The sequence below is a fragment of the Schistocerca cancellata genome, chromosome 3, assembly GCF_023864275.1.
Source record: "Schistocerca cancellata isolate TAMUIC-IGC-003103 chromosome 3, iqSchCanc2.1, whole genome shotgun sequence".
Classification (NCBI taxonomy): domain Eukaryota; kingdom Metazoa; phylum Arthropoda; class Insecta; order Orthoptera; family Acrididae; genus Schistocerca; species Schistocerca cancellata.
The window spans coordinates 250768915-250785041 of NC_064628.1; the positions used below are offsets into that span (position 1 = coordinate 250768915).

General features: G+C 43.0%; 1 pseudogene; it reads left to right on the top strand.

Annotated features, from left to right (window-relative positions):
* Positions 1 to 518: 518 nt before the first annotated feature.
* LOC126177589 (5S ribosomal RNA) lies at positions 519 to 636 on the top strand (annotated as a pseudogene).
* The last annotated feature ends 15491 nt before the right edge of the window (positions 637 to 16127 follow it).

Consider the following 16127-nt stretch of genomic DNA (forward strand, 5'->3'; position numbering starts at 1 on the left):
GGTAAAACCAATACATCAAAAATGCATTGGTTTGTAGGACACACAAAATTTCAGTCACCCCTCCTATTAAACAGAAAGTGATTTAATACTTAAGCGAATTTAAGATCCCTCTTTTCCACAAACACCTTGTGCGGTTAATCTGTTCCATACATGTAATAGTGATCGGTCACGTATTCTTGTTCTTATTTTAAGTCGCTGACAGCCTTTAACTTCTTGGTAGTACGACAAGTCCAACTAATAAGCCCTTGGAAATGTGTTTGGTACATTTAACAGTTATCTACATGGTGAATTCTTAAAGTTCAACCTGTGAGAGACAGCATAAGGCTGTAAACCACTTCTCCTACATGGAGACGACAATGTGGTAGCCAGAAGGAATACTGGGTAAAATAAGCTGGAAAGCACCTAAAAAGCCCACGATCATACCATATAAATTATAGTTAGCCGATATAGAAATTGGTGTGCTGATGGAACAACTGTCTTGTATCTTACACGATAAACTGTACGTTAGTATGAGTGTGGCCAACGGCCTTGCCGAAGTGGTAACACCGGTTCCCGTCAGATCACCGAAGTTAAGCCCTGTCGGGCTGGGCTAGCACTTGGATGGAAGACCATCCGGTCTGCCGAGCGCTGTTGGCCACTGGGCTGCACTCAGCTCTTGTGTGGCAAACTGAGGAGCTACTTGACTGAGAAGTAGCGGCTCCGGTCTCGTAAACTGACATACGGCCGGAAGAGAGGTGTGCTGACCACATGGCCCTCCATATCTGCATCCAGTGACGACTGTGGGCTGACGATGACATGACAGCCAGTTGGTACCGTTGGGCCTTCCAAAGCCTGTACGGACGGAGTTTAGTTTTTCTTCGTAGGACTCTAACTTCGTCTTACACCTCCTCAATCCAATCATGTCGCTCTTGTCGCTCTTGAGCTTAATTCCAATAAATTTTTCTACATATTGTTGATTACAATTCTTTCCACATGCCCTTCGCTTACTTTTTTTTGTTGGAATTTCAGACATCTACCTGCGACCTCGTCAAAAATCTACCCTCTTGACACTCGAATGTGTCTCAAACTCTTCCCACCACTGCAGGAATTTGATAGAAAGATATCCTCTAACGCTCATATGTTGGAAGAAACTCCAAGAACCTGTACAAGAACTTCTGTCAGACTTTTCGTTTCATGACAATACATATGCCGTGATGGTTTCGAGTATTATTTACCAAAATCCATAAAGATTTTTTTGAAACATTACCATTTAACGAGAATTTGTTTCATATAACTTACATGAACACTATGTGGAAATTGATTACACAGGCTCCAACACTATTCACTATTCTATAGCCATGTTACGGAATTTATAAAGTGTTTTGACTAAAGAACGTAGTATTAAGCTGACGTTTACGTTCCTTGGGGTGCTCCGAGATATCTTTCACATTATGAAACAGTATTTTTGTCACATTCTATGCCATATGCTTCTATGTGATGTAGAGTGTGTGACAATGTTCTGCGACAGGTCCACTGGATTACTAGAAGACCAAACTGTGTATCTATAAGATGGACAGCAGTTTGCTGACATTTTAAAGCTGGAGGAATAAATTACTTTTACGACAATTTGTTTGCTAAAGTGGTTCACTTACAAGTAGACTACTTGGTAATCGATTACACAGACTACAACTCTGTTTATGATTGTATACCAACTGGACGAATTTTAAAGTGCCTGACTAAATAGGGATACGGTACTAGGATACGATTTATAACTACAGTGTTTGCCTCTACACAAATAAACACTCACAGTCATAAGATATGGTGAGTGACCGATACAGATCTTACGACTGACTGACGATGGATTAAATACCGAGATTTCTCGATCCATAGAATGGGAATTTCTAGTACAGCTGTTGTCTAATGGTGCTGTCGACTGCTGTGACCAAAGGCTGCTAATAGCCCCTTATCCGTGCTATTAGTAAGTTAGCGCCACTGGACTATCGTGATGCGTCCATCGTCTGCCCTAATGCTTTTTCGGAACGATATTCGAGGCATTTGAATGTGAATACGTTGTGTGTTTCGTTCGGTAGTTGGTGCAGAAGCGTCTGATACACCAAATGACGTCTGGTAGTGTCTCGAAAACCAGCAGAGGGATTCTAGCCTGCAGCAGCATACCATCCAGGTTAGCTCTGCTACGGCCGCAAGCGTACGGTACGACCGTGGTGGTCTCACGTCTGCACATCGGTTGATGATGCAGTCTGCTCACATCTCCTACAGTTATATAGGTACATAAAAAGCGTTCCTACCGTACTAGACTCAAGATGAAACAGCTTTGGCTGTGATGTTGGACTTTGCGGCAGTCAGCGTGGGTGGTGTAGCTTAGGTCTCATGCCTCCTCCTAGTACAGCCGATGTCTAAATCCGTTTTCTCATTACATATCAAACCATCAAGAAAATATACTTTAGCGAGGGAAGAACGGGTCTATGCGTCCGTGGAAGTCCTCATTTGTCCAGTCTTGGAGCTTACTGTCCATTCTGCAGGAATACAGCTCTGCAAACAAAATTTAAGTGAATTTCGTAAACTAATTGATGCTTTGTATCTCCAGAAACCCACGAATGGCTTGTGTCACGCAGTATCACCACAGTGTAAAATTCATGCCAATCAGATCATCACTACTGCTATCCCTAAGGTCCACGTCAATAAAACGCGGTGCTAGTTAAAGAACAATACAGACATTTGATGCTATTTCATCAAATAGAATTCAAGGTTCATCTGGAAATAGCTGTTAACTGGGCTCCAACAAAGATCGGAAATTGCGTGACAGTGTGTCATTGTACGGCAGTAGAGTGCTGAAACCATCAGGTATCCATATTCAACTCACACCAAACGTTTATCGGTTGAAAATTTAATAGCAGTCTGCAGAGAACCATGTGGACTGCTCCAGATATAGAATGTCAGAACGAGCACATCGCCTTCCTCTACCACAACAGGACACAGTTCGGTTCTAAAGTAAGGGTACGTTTAGGTGCAAAATCGGTAGTCTTAGGGATACGTCTGAAAGCTGTGTTGTCTTATAGTGTGCACCAGCTGTGTCAGAGGCAATCTCTCCATATCGAGTGAAAGGTGAAATATGTCCGCCAGCATTCCTAGCAACATGACATGACGGCTACTGCTGTAGCGCTATTGGTGAAAGTATCCTATCCTTAGTGGTGAATTGGGGGGGGGGGAGGGGGGAGGGGAGCACGCGACGTCATATGGACAACACCAGAGGTTCCCAGCGATATCAGCTCTCATTTGCAAGCAGACAGCAGTGGATGTGGCTGAAGGCAGTGCATTGCCGCCGTGTTTACGGACGGTAGCACACGGTCCGCAGGTGGTGAAATACAGGGGAGGCCCTCCCAGGTGGGATGTTTCCTTAAACAAATAGCAGTTGTTCCTGTCTTGTTCCTACATTCCTACTAAACATGACAGTAGCTACTCGCTTTTAGGACGAGTGCTCTGTAGTTTTGACAGGCAGAAGACTTCCCATCAGTTTAAATTTCAGGTAAGTGAATGTTTTCATCATTTTGAAATGGGTATAGAGTGGGAGTCGTTTAAACTGTTATGTCAGAGAGATGACAGAGGGATTGCTTAAGCATAGCACAAGTGGATCTGGGGGATATGTGAGCTCACGGTTTTTGAATTGAAATAACACAATGCTGTCTGACATATGTGTTGCCACAGTTGTTTAAATGGTGACATCAGAGGGAAATTGTTCAACTTACGACAGGCAGCTTGGAGCTCCACTCTGAAAACAAGAGACCTGACTGCTATAAATAACCCTACATGTCTTCACACGAATGTGCACTTTCTACCAAGTAAATTATTTCTCCTTCTCCTAGTATTTTGGATTCAGACATCATAGAACTGCACCAGTATTACAGGTCAGCAGTCTTGAATTCTATACTTAAATGGGAAACTTCCCACCGCACACTTTTCAGATTTAGTAGTAAGGTGGCCCAGTGGATAGCAAGTCACAGATCAGCTATGAAAATCGACGCGCAAGTCGCCGAAGTGGTGTCAAATCGAAAGACTTGCACCAGGCGAGCGGTCTATCCGACGGGAGGCCCTCGTCACACGCCATTATTATTATAGCTATGAAAACATGAAGAAGGTATACTGAACTATGAAAAAAGAAGAAAACTCGAAACAGTGAACGGTACAACCTCAAGACGTGGAACACAGAGCGAACATTAGTAGCTCGGGAGTCTTGGTTATACAGCCACGATGTTGGACTGCGAAGCGAAAGGTCCGTGATCATTTTTCCCTCGTCCCCAATATTTTTTCCCACAAAATTATGAACTGTCCATCCGGTCATTGACGTGACTGTTCGCTGTTTTCCAATTTGTGCCTGTTTCGTGTTGTGACTTCCGTTTGCAAAAGTGAGGTGTAATGAAGGGGCCTACAGACGTACGTACCACCTGTTTGTTCTATACAAATACCGCAGGTTATGACTCTTGCATTTGTTTTGGAAGTTTTGACTCTTGAACTGCTTTGTTGTAACATAGGTCACATCCCACATCCCACATGTAGGAGGTCTGCCTGCTATCACTATGTCAATAAAGTTGATTTGCGGTGGCAATATATCCTTACCATATAAGTCGTATTCTATAACCAAAGTATAGCATGATAGTTGTCAAGAGTGCATAATGAGAACAAACAAGTCAGTGACGGGACCGAAAACCCATAATTTTGTGAAAAAAAGTAAGCTACGAGAGAGATTTCAACACGGATTTCCCGCTTTGCAGTCCAACGCCATAACCTGAGAACTACGACACCGTGAATCTTGCAGTGAGCTCGACGTTGTACATCTTGAGCTTGAGCCGTTCACTATTTCTATTTTCCTTCTTTGTCTACAGTTCAGCATACCTTCTTCCTGTTTTCGTGCTTATCAGTTTTTGCCGGGCTAGCCACTGAGCCATTTTACCGTAAGTCTGAGGGGGTGCGATGGGGAGTGTCCCTGTTAGCACAAGTGACCCAGTTCCATCAGTATGAAAATGCACCATCTTGGAATTTTTTTAATTTCTTGTCAATCTATACTTGGAAAAACAGTCTTAGTTCCACAACGACGTCGTATGAGTGGGCGAAAACCATGGCTATTTCTTAAACGACCATCAAAATTAGAATTTCCCGTCATTTTATACATAGGGAAATTCGCCTTTGTCAGAGGCGTGTTCCGGTCTACCTACTAGGAAACTGCTTTAATAACTGCAGTCTTTTCATTTATAGTGAGAAAAATCTGCCAGATCCCTCTCATAAATTTTTGCTTTAGTAAAATGTTCAATGACTTTTGTCAGTTGCTGAATGTTTGTGAGTACAACCAACCTCTCAGAAAGAAGTAGGCCATTTTTTTCTTTGGGTTTGCTCTTTTGATAAATAATAGTCTGGAGCGACATTCCTCACTGCTTTCCAAATAATGTGAAAATCCAATCTGACAACAGGCGACAGAGAGGTATATTAATAAAAGGAACGTGGGAAGATGCTGGCATGTGCCTCACTACTTGGACTTTGATCGAGATGTAATTAGAAACCGTTAAGATTGGTTTCCACCAGTAATTTCAGTGCGAACAACTGCAGCCACTTTCGTACTTAGCTCATTTTAAAATAATTTGGATAGACAAATTATACCACTCTGATCAGCTCACAGCACAAGCAAGTCAGATATTACTGGAACAATAGTTTTTCGGCGTACGAAGTAATGTTCGGATAGCCGAGTTCCACACGCAAAGTCATGTGGTTATGAGGGCAGGACGGCCTTCTTTTTGTCCCTCAGCCAACGCAGAATATGCGCATAACCTATTCGGAAGAGGGGCCACCCAGGGCGGTTGCTTTACAAATCCTGTAGGGGTTCGCCATGGACCGTTCCGGCGGTATGCACCGTGGAGGACACCTCAATGATTAACGGTGGAGGCACTTCCTTGCAGACTCGATGACTCCAGCTCAGAGACGACAGTTCGGAAACTGACGACCATTTATGCCAATAGGCGACAAACTGGCGGCAGATGAAGTTTGACAGCCTGCTGATTAAGTAGGAAGATACTCCCCTGAAAGATGTGTCGCAGCCAACTGTGTTACTAAAAGCCGTGGAAAGAGTTGAGACTTTTCAAAATATACACTGGAGCATTTGTTAACGTCTCACAGGATAACGCCAGGCTAGGACTCTCATTGGCCGCTAACGTATGGCGTATGTCATTCTGGGACTCATAACATGACGGGAGGGTAGTCGTGTGGAAAATTTTCTCTTTAACAACAGTTGAAACGAATGAACACTAACCCTGGTTGGATGACGTGGGTTCCAGAGGAATTACTTTTGTTGAGAGACCAGTGCTAGGAAATCATTCTCTTCTGGAGGGCAGTACAGCGAACATATTACTTTGGAGTGCGGTGGCGAGAACATTAGTTTTTGGAGATTGATAGAGAAAAGGGTCTATTTCGTGGAGCGGCGGAGAACAGAAGCTTTCTGGTTCTGAGGTCGATGGTGAGGAGCTGGTGTCCGCTTGAGATCCGAGGTGGCAGCCAGAATGATAAGTATTCTCGCTGCAAAGTTAGAATTGAACTGAGGTTATCTTCGCTTGAAGTTCAGGAAAATTGTGATAAAATTAGAGTCGTTTCACAGCCGTAGTCATGAGTGTTAATTTTTAATTTCAGTTCTTCGCCAATCGGGTCTCAACATTTGTTGTAGGGAATCTTGCTTTAACTTGACTTGCTCGTCAACTTTCCGGTGCAGGTATTAATTCTAGAGCATGTCTAGCCTCTCCTTAATATCATGGATAACGCGGCTACATAAAGGCTATTCGTTTATGATGTCTTACACTGTCTTTCCCAGGAACTTGCAGACTCACCGTTACTACTAACCAACACAATTTAATACTTCATGAATTTCTTGTTATTTTTAAGCGTAGACGTTCACCATGTTTAGATTTTCCCATGTGTGGTGATCTTGGTAAAATAAATGTGTAGTAATCGAACTCTTCGTGATATCATTTCGGTAGTTAATTAAGCACATCTAACTTGAATGTAGAATAACCAACATTATCAGCCATATTTATTAGTGGGGGACATATCTTAGCTCTCCTTATAAAAGTATTAATAATAGACTTCTTTCGTTTGACTTACCCTGCCAGAATATCCACATATTCGTTAGCAATAGGCTTCCTTTAATAGTACTCACTAATAAACCCCTTCTCATCATTTTTCCATAGCTTTACTCATTTTCTAGATTCTTCTTCTGTATCACATCCGTATAACGACACTCTTGTAATTCTAACGAACTGAAATTCTGACTGACCCCACTGGGATCAAACGTCTCACTGCTCTAAAAAAAAAAGCACGTGTGTGCCCATATGAAAGATACTGCATTGTCAGTACTCCTATTCTTAACGAATGTCAACATTTTACCAAACAAATGGATTTAGAGAAAGAAACGAAGCACCCAGAATATATTTTCGGATGTCAGTGTAACTTCGTACACTGCTACTCGTACATATCGACCGATATGTAAACGACTATAGATGAAATTATCTGTGAGGTATAACGGCTACTATAAAGCGTGCAGAGGTGTTGCTTGTGTCTTGCATTGTTACCAGACCTGTTAATGTATACAAAGGGATGTGAATGGCGTTAGATATTGAGTGATCACTATGAAGGACGAGGAGATGCTATATACCCCGGTGAGACAACGTTATGAGCGACTGACAGAGTTTGAAAGTGGCCTCATTGTGGGTCTCCATTTGGCTGGCTGGCCGAATCTTGCAGTATCCATATTTGTGGGGTATTCAGATGTGACAGTGGCCGGACATTAGACTGTATGGGCCACTCAGGGCAGGCATACTTGTGGTCAAGATTTCAGTCGACCACAACAAGAGAGGATCGCCGTACTGTGCGCCAATCGCTTCGAAACCCCTTCACATCTGCACCCGCCGTCCTAGAACAAGTAATGGTCTCCCTGCAGTATTCTCTCCACCCCACACCATTGGCTGGAGAGAAGCAGTAGGGTTTAATGTCCGAGTTCCCGGGTTCGATTCCCGGCGGGGTTAGGGATTTTCTCTGCCTCGTAATGACTGGGTGTTGTGTGCTGTCCTTAGGTTAGTTAGGTTTAAGTAGTTCTAAGTTCTAGGGGACTGATGACCATAGATGTTAAGTCCCATAGTGCTCAGAGCCATTCGAACCATTTTGTTTAATGTCCCTTGCGTAGGTTGGCGCTAACACCACAACACAAATGGCTGCACTTGGAGTATTATGATGTCTGAGAAGCATGGACTGCTGTAGAGTGGTGTCGCATTGTGTTCAGTGATGAATCACGGTACTGCTACACCCTGGTTGACTATGGTCGGCAAGTATGACGCCTACTTGGGGAGAGGTGTCATTCCACCAGTGCTTTGAGGGCCACATGGGTGACACCTCTTGCGTCATGGTGTGGGGAGCCACTGGGTGTGACTTTAGGTCACCGATGGTAATGCTTGAGCGAAGTTTCATGGTACAGCAGTAAGCCACGGACATCTTGCGTCTTATCTGTTACTTTCTCATCTGGTACAAGATCCCTAGATCTCTCTGTAATGGAACGTGTTTGGGACCAGCTCGGAGGTCATCTCCATACCAGTGCTATTATCCAGTATATCAAGGGACCAGTTACATTATTTGCGCGCCAGATTGCCTCAGGAGAAGATGCAACCGTTTTACGGCGCTCTTCCTGGGCAGAGGAGCTGCATACTTCGAAATGCGGCAGCCATCATCAAAGGTGGCCATCCTAGTCTTCGTCATTTGGCTAGAAAGGTGTGAAAGTTGTCAACTGATGACATGGTCCATTTTCTACTTACTTCAGCTATTCCACGATCTGCTGCTGGAACCGTTATTGTTGTTCATATTTGTGACATGCGAAACCTCATACGTACTCAGCCATTTAAAATGCCGCGAAGTTAAGTGAGAAAAAGCTCCGTCGCTTTCGGCTGGTGGCGCCAAGGCTGCTGCAGTTCCCTCGTTCTGTAAGGGAGGACAGTGCTATCGGGAGGAGCATAGCATCAGCGACACCTGGAGGCAATTAGGAAACCCCATAGTGACTGGAAGACGGAGCAGTTGAACACGACAGTATTGAAGAGGCGGCTGTTTGGCGGCTGGCAACACGAGTGTGCTGTCCGAAGGGAGGATGTACGTCACGTCTGGTGCTGGTTTGGTACACAGAACTCTGTTCCTAGTGGTTCCTGGAGAGAAAGATCTGAAAAGTGCCTTGAGCTGTGTGGCTCTAGTGCAACTTGTTGTTACGTCCATGCTTTATACGAGCGGTATCGTACTTACGGGTAAAAGCAGACAGTAGTATTGTGTGACAAATAAACTCTAAGAAAAAAATGGTGCACGATGAAGGAAATATCCAAACGGGTCAAAAATTGATATTCACACTGATATCTATGGAAAAAGCAAAATGGCAAACTTTAGGGGCCAATGGATAAAGATGTGGTACTGCAACACAGTTTTATCGTGCAACTGGCAAGGATACTAAACAGGGGACTTGTTCTTTACCAGGGCAAAAAGTCTTCGTGAATTTCACGCTGTGTACTCTGTTGGACGGTAACTATGTCTTGCAGGAAGGCTCAGTAATATACAGAGAAGTCAGCATTTGACAAAGGACGGGAAATTGGGCTCAAGAGGCCGCCTGGACTAATCGGCGAATCTCTAGACATGTGAATAGCAGCGATGCCATGATGTTGGCAGGAATGGGTGAATCATATGAGGCACAGCGTCAAGAAGAGATCGACCGACAGAGACGACAAAGCGCGAGGAAAGAGCAATCGACAGAGAGGCGCTCAGAGCCTCGGATTCATCATCATCATCGGTCCGACGTTCAACTGGTGCTTCAGTGACCAAAATGACCATTAATAGGTGACTCACAGAAAGCGGGCTGAGTTGACGGCACTCGTGCTGACTACTATTGCTCTCTGCTCACAATCAACCCCGTTTGCAGTGGTGTTCGGGAACCTTCGGCCTGGAATCTCCTTGACGGGGGAGATTAAATGTCCTCTTCGAAATGAATCCCGATGACCAGCGGAAACGCGTCTGGGGATGCCCCTGGCAACGTTCGGATGTCAACCTGACTGTTGCCCGCCATACTACACAACGGCCAAGAGTGATGGTCCGGGCTGCCGTTTCATTTCATATCGGCAACCCTTTGGTACTCATCCGCGTCCCTTTATAGCACAGGGGTACGTCCATGATATTCTACACACCGTTTTGTCGGCCTTCACGGCAAGTGAGTCTGGACTTACATGGCGAGAGTTTCTACTGTCTTTGTGCTTGCCAAACGCCACCTTGGCCGGCAATGGCACCGGATCTCCCCGCAATTGACAACATTCTGAGCTTTATGGGCAACGCCCTCCTACTATCTCAGGATTTTGCAGATCTAACTTGCAAGCTGGACAGGAGAACATCCAACAATTCTATCAATCAATGCCAAGCCGAATAACTGCTGCATCAGGGCCAGAGGTAGACCAACACCTTATTGACTTGTTCAATTTGTAAAGCTATTTTACTTGAATAAATCATCAATTTTTAAAACTGTAGTCACTTGTTTGTCTGTACATGCAAATCACATCTGCAGATTTCTGTCACATTAGGATAATTCCTTAGTGGTGCGTCATTTTTCTTTGTCTTAGAGTGTATGTGTAATGACTTGTGGCAGGCTGACCATAATGTTATTGCACTGCAGGCTAAAATTATTTGCGATACTTGTGCAGCAGTTTTAAGTGAACCAGTTTGTCTATGGCTTAGTGATGCTTGTACATCAGTGTAATGAGACTGTTCCGAAACATGAAGGATATAAATGTTCAGTGCCAATGACAACGGAGGGAAATTGGACGAGCTGATCGGAACAGAAATGTAAGACGGATAGTATTGTGTTATATCGAGTGACAGATAATCCAGTCCTTGGATTTGGAGACGATAAATAGGATCAGAGCTTTGTAGATGTTTCCGAGTTTCGAGTCAGTCAGTTCTTAAGAGTTATTACCGGGCATAAGGCGACACAGAGTTCGAAAAAGTCGCTTGCGTGAAGAATTCCGTGTTGCAACAGAAACTGGAAGAGAAAACGAAACCGTGGGCCCGTATTGCCACGCGTGGGTGAAACATGGTGGGTCACGGTGGCGCCTTATCCTTCGCGGTACATGTGTGGAACAAGCAGCCGAGGTCAGCGACCTCTTCACTCACTGACCCACTTAACACATTCTCGTACGCTGCCTAGCAGAGTTGCTGTGGATTACCGCGTCTTTCAGACACGTTATGTAATCTGTGAGCTGGCAGGCGTGATGCAATGACGTGAACGTAGTTATAGATTTTTATAGTCGTGACACCACTAGGGAAAGGTTCTTTCCCACACCCATGCAGCACAAACAGTTTGCCGTATATCAAGGTCTTTCTTTCCAGAGGGCGTTGATTAAGTGAGTAGAAGTAACTGTAGGGGCAATCCAAATTTATTGAGCACTACAGTAACTAAAGTTGAGATAGTTGCAGCCATAACAAAATTGGTATGTAATGATATTCGAAGTATTTACCTACATATGTTATATGTGTAAGTTCCCCATACATATCAGAACCCGAAATATGGGAAAGTTGGATAGTTATAGTATGCTGGAGCCCAGGTATCGTTATAGTTAATTCTCTCTCTCGATAGGGACGAAACAGTTTTTTTTTTTTTTTTTGCTACTGATATCAGTCATATTATTCAAAAAAATGGTTCAAATGGCTCTGAGCACTATGGGACTTAACATCTGTGGTCATCAGTCCCCTAGAACTTAGAACTACTTAAACCTAACTAACCTAAGGACATCACACACATCCATGCCCGAGGCAGGATTCGAACCTGCGACCGTAGCAGTCGCGCGGTTCCTGACTGCGCGCCTAGAACCGCTAGACCACCGCGGCCGGCCATATTATTCATTTTGTTCTACTTTAACACACCGCGATGTGTTTCGAGCAAGTCTTGCACAACATCAGTCTTTTTTATTTTTGCGTACATATGACAACAAAAGGTACTAGATTAATCTAAATGCAACTATGTGCCAGGATAAAAATATTCTCTTCTTTAATGTTAGTGCAGTCGGTTATTGTGGTAAAATGGGGATGGGGTAGGGGAAGGAGGAGAAAGTGAGATCCAATTATGTTAGTGTTCTTGTAATTGGACACATGAAGATAATGTAACATCAGTTACTGTACTACACTAACCACTTAACATTTTTATACCAAACGAAACGATTCACTTATGGTTTCAGCGTTTCAAGCTTCTTTTCTCCCGTTTACCTTACTGTAACCATTACATTGTATTACTGAGTTATATTGCTCCATCAGAGGACTATAACCCCTGAGCATCACACCACTGAATTGTGTGACTGCAGAAATGTGTTTGCTCACTTTCACAAGAGAAAATACCTTTTAAGTCCTTTGTCAGTTAAATTAAGAACCAGGCCCATACATTAATGAGAGAATATTAGCTGACAGATAACTAAAAACTATATTTTCAATATAGAAAAGTTCTGAATTTATCAACACAGTCAACGACCTAAATATGCATATTAATCCAATTTTCAGCCTGGTATATATGCAAATTGATAGCGTAGCATACATGTAGTTGCAGAAGTTCAAATAATCAAAATTAGTTTAATGAAAACCAGAATAATATGCAGGCATGCAAAACTGAATATATAAACATGCTGTTTCAGCAATGAAATTTAAAAACACGAACTATGACTTCCTATGAGAAAAACACCAAATTCTACAGGAAGTATGCGTTGGAAGCCTACTGGTGTAGACACCACTGACACAAACTCTCCCACAACGCCTAGAACCAACAAGAATGCAATAAACAGATCACTGATAAACAGATTCTCCGATATATCCCCTAAAAACACACAGATTTTATGCAATTGCACTCGAACTCTTTACCATACCCTCGAGATGCTACGAGTCTGATCCTTGGAGACCTGCAGAGGTGGGAAGCTCTCCGTGACATCATCCAAATTTAAATGAAGTACCAATGGCCCGCAACAGAAACGTCTTACTGAATGATAACTAATAGGTGTGGTCGAATCAAGCACACCGCACATGGATACAATAAGGAAAGGTCTTCTATCTACAACAGAAGCAAGTGTTCACTGCAACAATTTGGGTTATTACTATAAGCATTAACATATAAAATACCCACTGAGATAAGCTAGTGGACATTTAATAAATGGAAAGATGATTATAACTGGGAAATCAAATCTTGGCACAGGTGGGTGAGCACAGTAAAGGCGTAATCATGAGAATAAATCGCTCATACTGGCAATGAATGCAACAATAGTTAGTGGTTTAAAGGAGGAATTTGAAAAAAATAAGTATGAACACAGCTAGAATTTTACTTACTTGCAAGCCACGTAACAGTAATTTGTAGCAGGCACAAAGGAAGGTGCTGAAGCATATCAGTGTAGATAAAAACATTGTTGTTGTTATTGCAGATATTGGTCGGGGTGAGGAGTGAGGACGATCACGAAAAGATCAACCTTATTTTTGATCCCACCATTTATGAAAAACTTCAGAAAAATCCAACTACAAAGATTTTAAACATTGGTGAAACCGTCTTCACCCTCCTTTGACAATAAGAATTCGAAAAGGATGCGTGCCCGTCGAGGATCTATTGATTACCCGAGGTGTACATAACATAGATTCCTTTGAACCCTATTGTGAGTGCTAAACAGTCTTCCACTCATAAATTATCTAAACACCTTGTCTCATTGGCGCAACCTCATATTTGTGGAACTAAAGGCCGTATTAAAAATTCATATCATTCCATTGACAAATTAAAAGAAATACACGTGGGCCACAGTAATATCCATGTTACCTTTGGTATTGTGTCGCTATTTAGCACGATTCCAGTGAACGAATCTATCTCATGTATAGCGGATTTTTTTCCAACAGATATTGTAGAGTTAGTCAGACACTGCCTCACGGTGACCTATTTCCAATAAAATAATTTTTTTATGAATAGATTGGCAAGGTGGCTACGAGCAGTCCTCTTAGTCCAGCTGTGGTTAATTTGTTTATGGAGAACTTCGAATAACTGGCGTTGTAGACTGACAGTTGAAGACCAGTCCAGTGGTACCGCTATGTCAATGCTATTTTCGTAGTGTGGACACACGGTGTAGAGGTACTGGATGCCTTTCTGATACATCTCAACATTATCAATTCCAAAATATAATTTACTATGGAGATGGAGAATAATGGCCAACTGCATTACTTGGATGTGTCTTTTATCAAGCAAACGGACGAGACGTTGGGCCACAGGCTATACAGAAAAGCCACGCATGCTGACCATTATCTGCACAAAGATTCTAACCACGACTCAGATAAAAAAGAGGTGTGATTAAAACCTTGGTGGTCAGAGCGCACAAAATTTGTGTACCGACTTGTTTAAAAAAAGAGCTTGAACTTCTACGGTCGACATTCAGGAAGAATGGTTGGTCGAATAAGGAGATAGGTCGAGCATTTCACCCTAGGGGGAGTGTCAGACTGACGAGGAAAGACGACCGATCAAAGAGAAAGTTTTCCTTCCATTCATCAGTACGATTATAGATCACAATGTGAAAGTGTTGAGCAAGTATGATGTGGAAACTGCCTTCAGACCCACCAGAAAGATAAAAGAATATAGGTACCACAGAAAGAAGTGTTAACAGCAGTCTGGTTGAACACAAGGGGAATTGCCGCCTGGAACAAATGGATAAATCGGTCATAGCGGAACATCTTTATCAAGAGGTGATCATGAAATAAAATTCACTGAGACGAGAGTCATATCGAAAACAATGTATTGGCTCTGAGCACTATGGGACTTAACATCTGAGGTCATCAGTCCCCTAGAACTTAGAACTACTTAAACCTAACTAACCCAAGGACATCACACACATCCATGCCCGAGGCAGGATTCGAACCTGCGACCGTAGCGGTCGCGCGGTTCCAGACTGAAGCGCCTAGAACCCCTCGATCACAACGGCCGGCAAACAATGTATTACCATTCCCGTTTGTCTATAGAAGCTATTGAGATTTATAAATAACGCAATAATTTTAACAGAAAAGAGAAATGCGTTAAATTAGATAACATTTGGATTATCTAAGACACCTTACTCATTGGTGAAACCTCATATTGGTGGAACTGAAGGCCGTATTAAAAATTCATATCATTCCATTGACAAATTAAAAGAAATGCACGTGGGCCACAGAAATATCCTTGTTAGTTCTGATAGTGTGTCGCTATTTAGCACGATTCTAGTGAACTAATCCATCTCATGTATAGCGCATGTTTTTCCAACAGATATTGTAAAGTTATTCAGACACTGACTCACGGCGACCTATTTTCAATACAATAATGTTTTTATGAATAGACTGACGGGGTGGCTATGAGCAGTCCTCTTAGTCCAGCTGTGAGTAATTTGTTTATGAAGAACTTTGAACATCTGGCGTTGTAGATTTACAGTAGAAGATCAACCCAGTGGTACCGCTATGTCAATGCTATTACTACCTGAGAATGATGATCGATTAATTGCAGTCGAGACTGATGGCAATACAAGAGCTAATCTCGTAGCCAATGTCACGTGCTGGACTTTGGTGCTTCCCACACTACCCATATATACGACGCTCCCTCGAATTCTGGTTGCAGTTCGCCACAGTACCTCTGAAGATGTCTCCTGCAATCGGAGAAGAAACCTCAGGAGAAAGTTTTGTGCAACGACCACGCCCTGTTAGCCCGGATGTCTTAGGTTTTACGGGTATAAACAATATTAAAATCTCCAAAGTGTATGGGGGGAAGTAATTATCTGGCTGCGAACGTTAAAACTTTGCCGTTGCCCCCCCTCCCCCCAAGTAAGTTTGCTAGCATCGTATGTCCATCAATTACGTGATTTCATTGCTTGCTTCAGATGGTTCAAATGACTCTAAGCACTATGAGACTTAACTTCTGAGGTCATCAGTTCCCTAGACTCAGAACTACTTAAACCTAACTAACCTAAGGACATCACACACATAAATGCCCGAGACAGGATTCCAACCTGCGACCAGAGCAGCAGGGAAGTTCCAGACTGAAGCGCCTAGAACCACTCGGC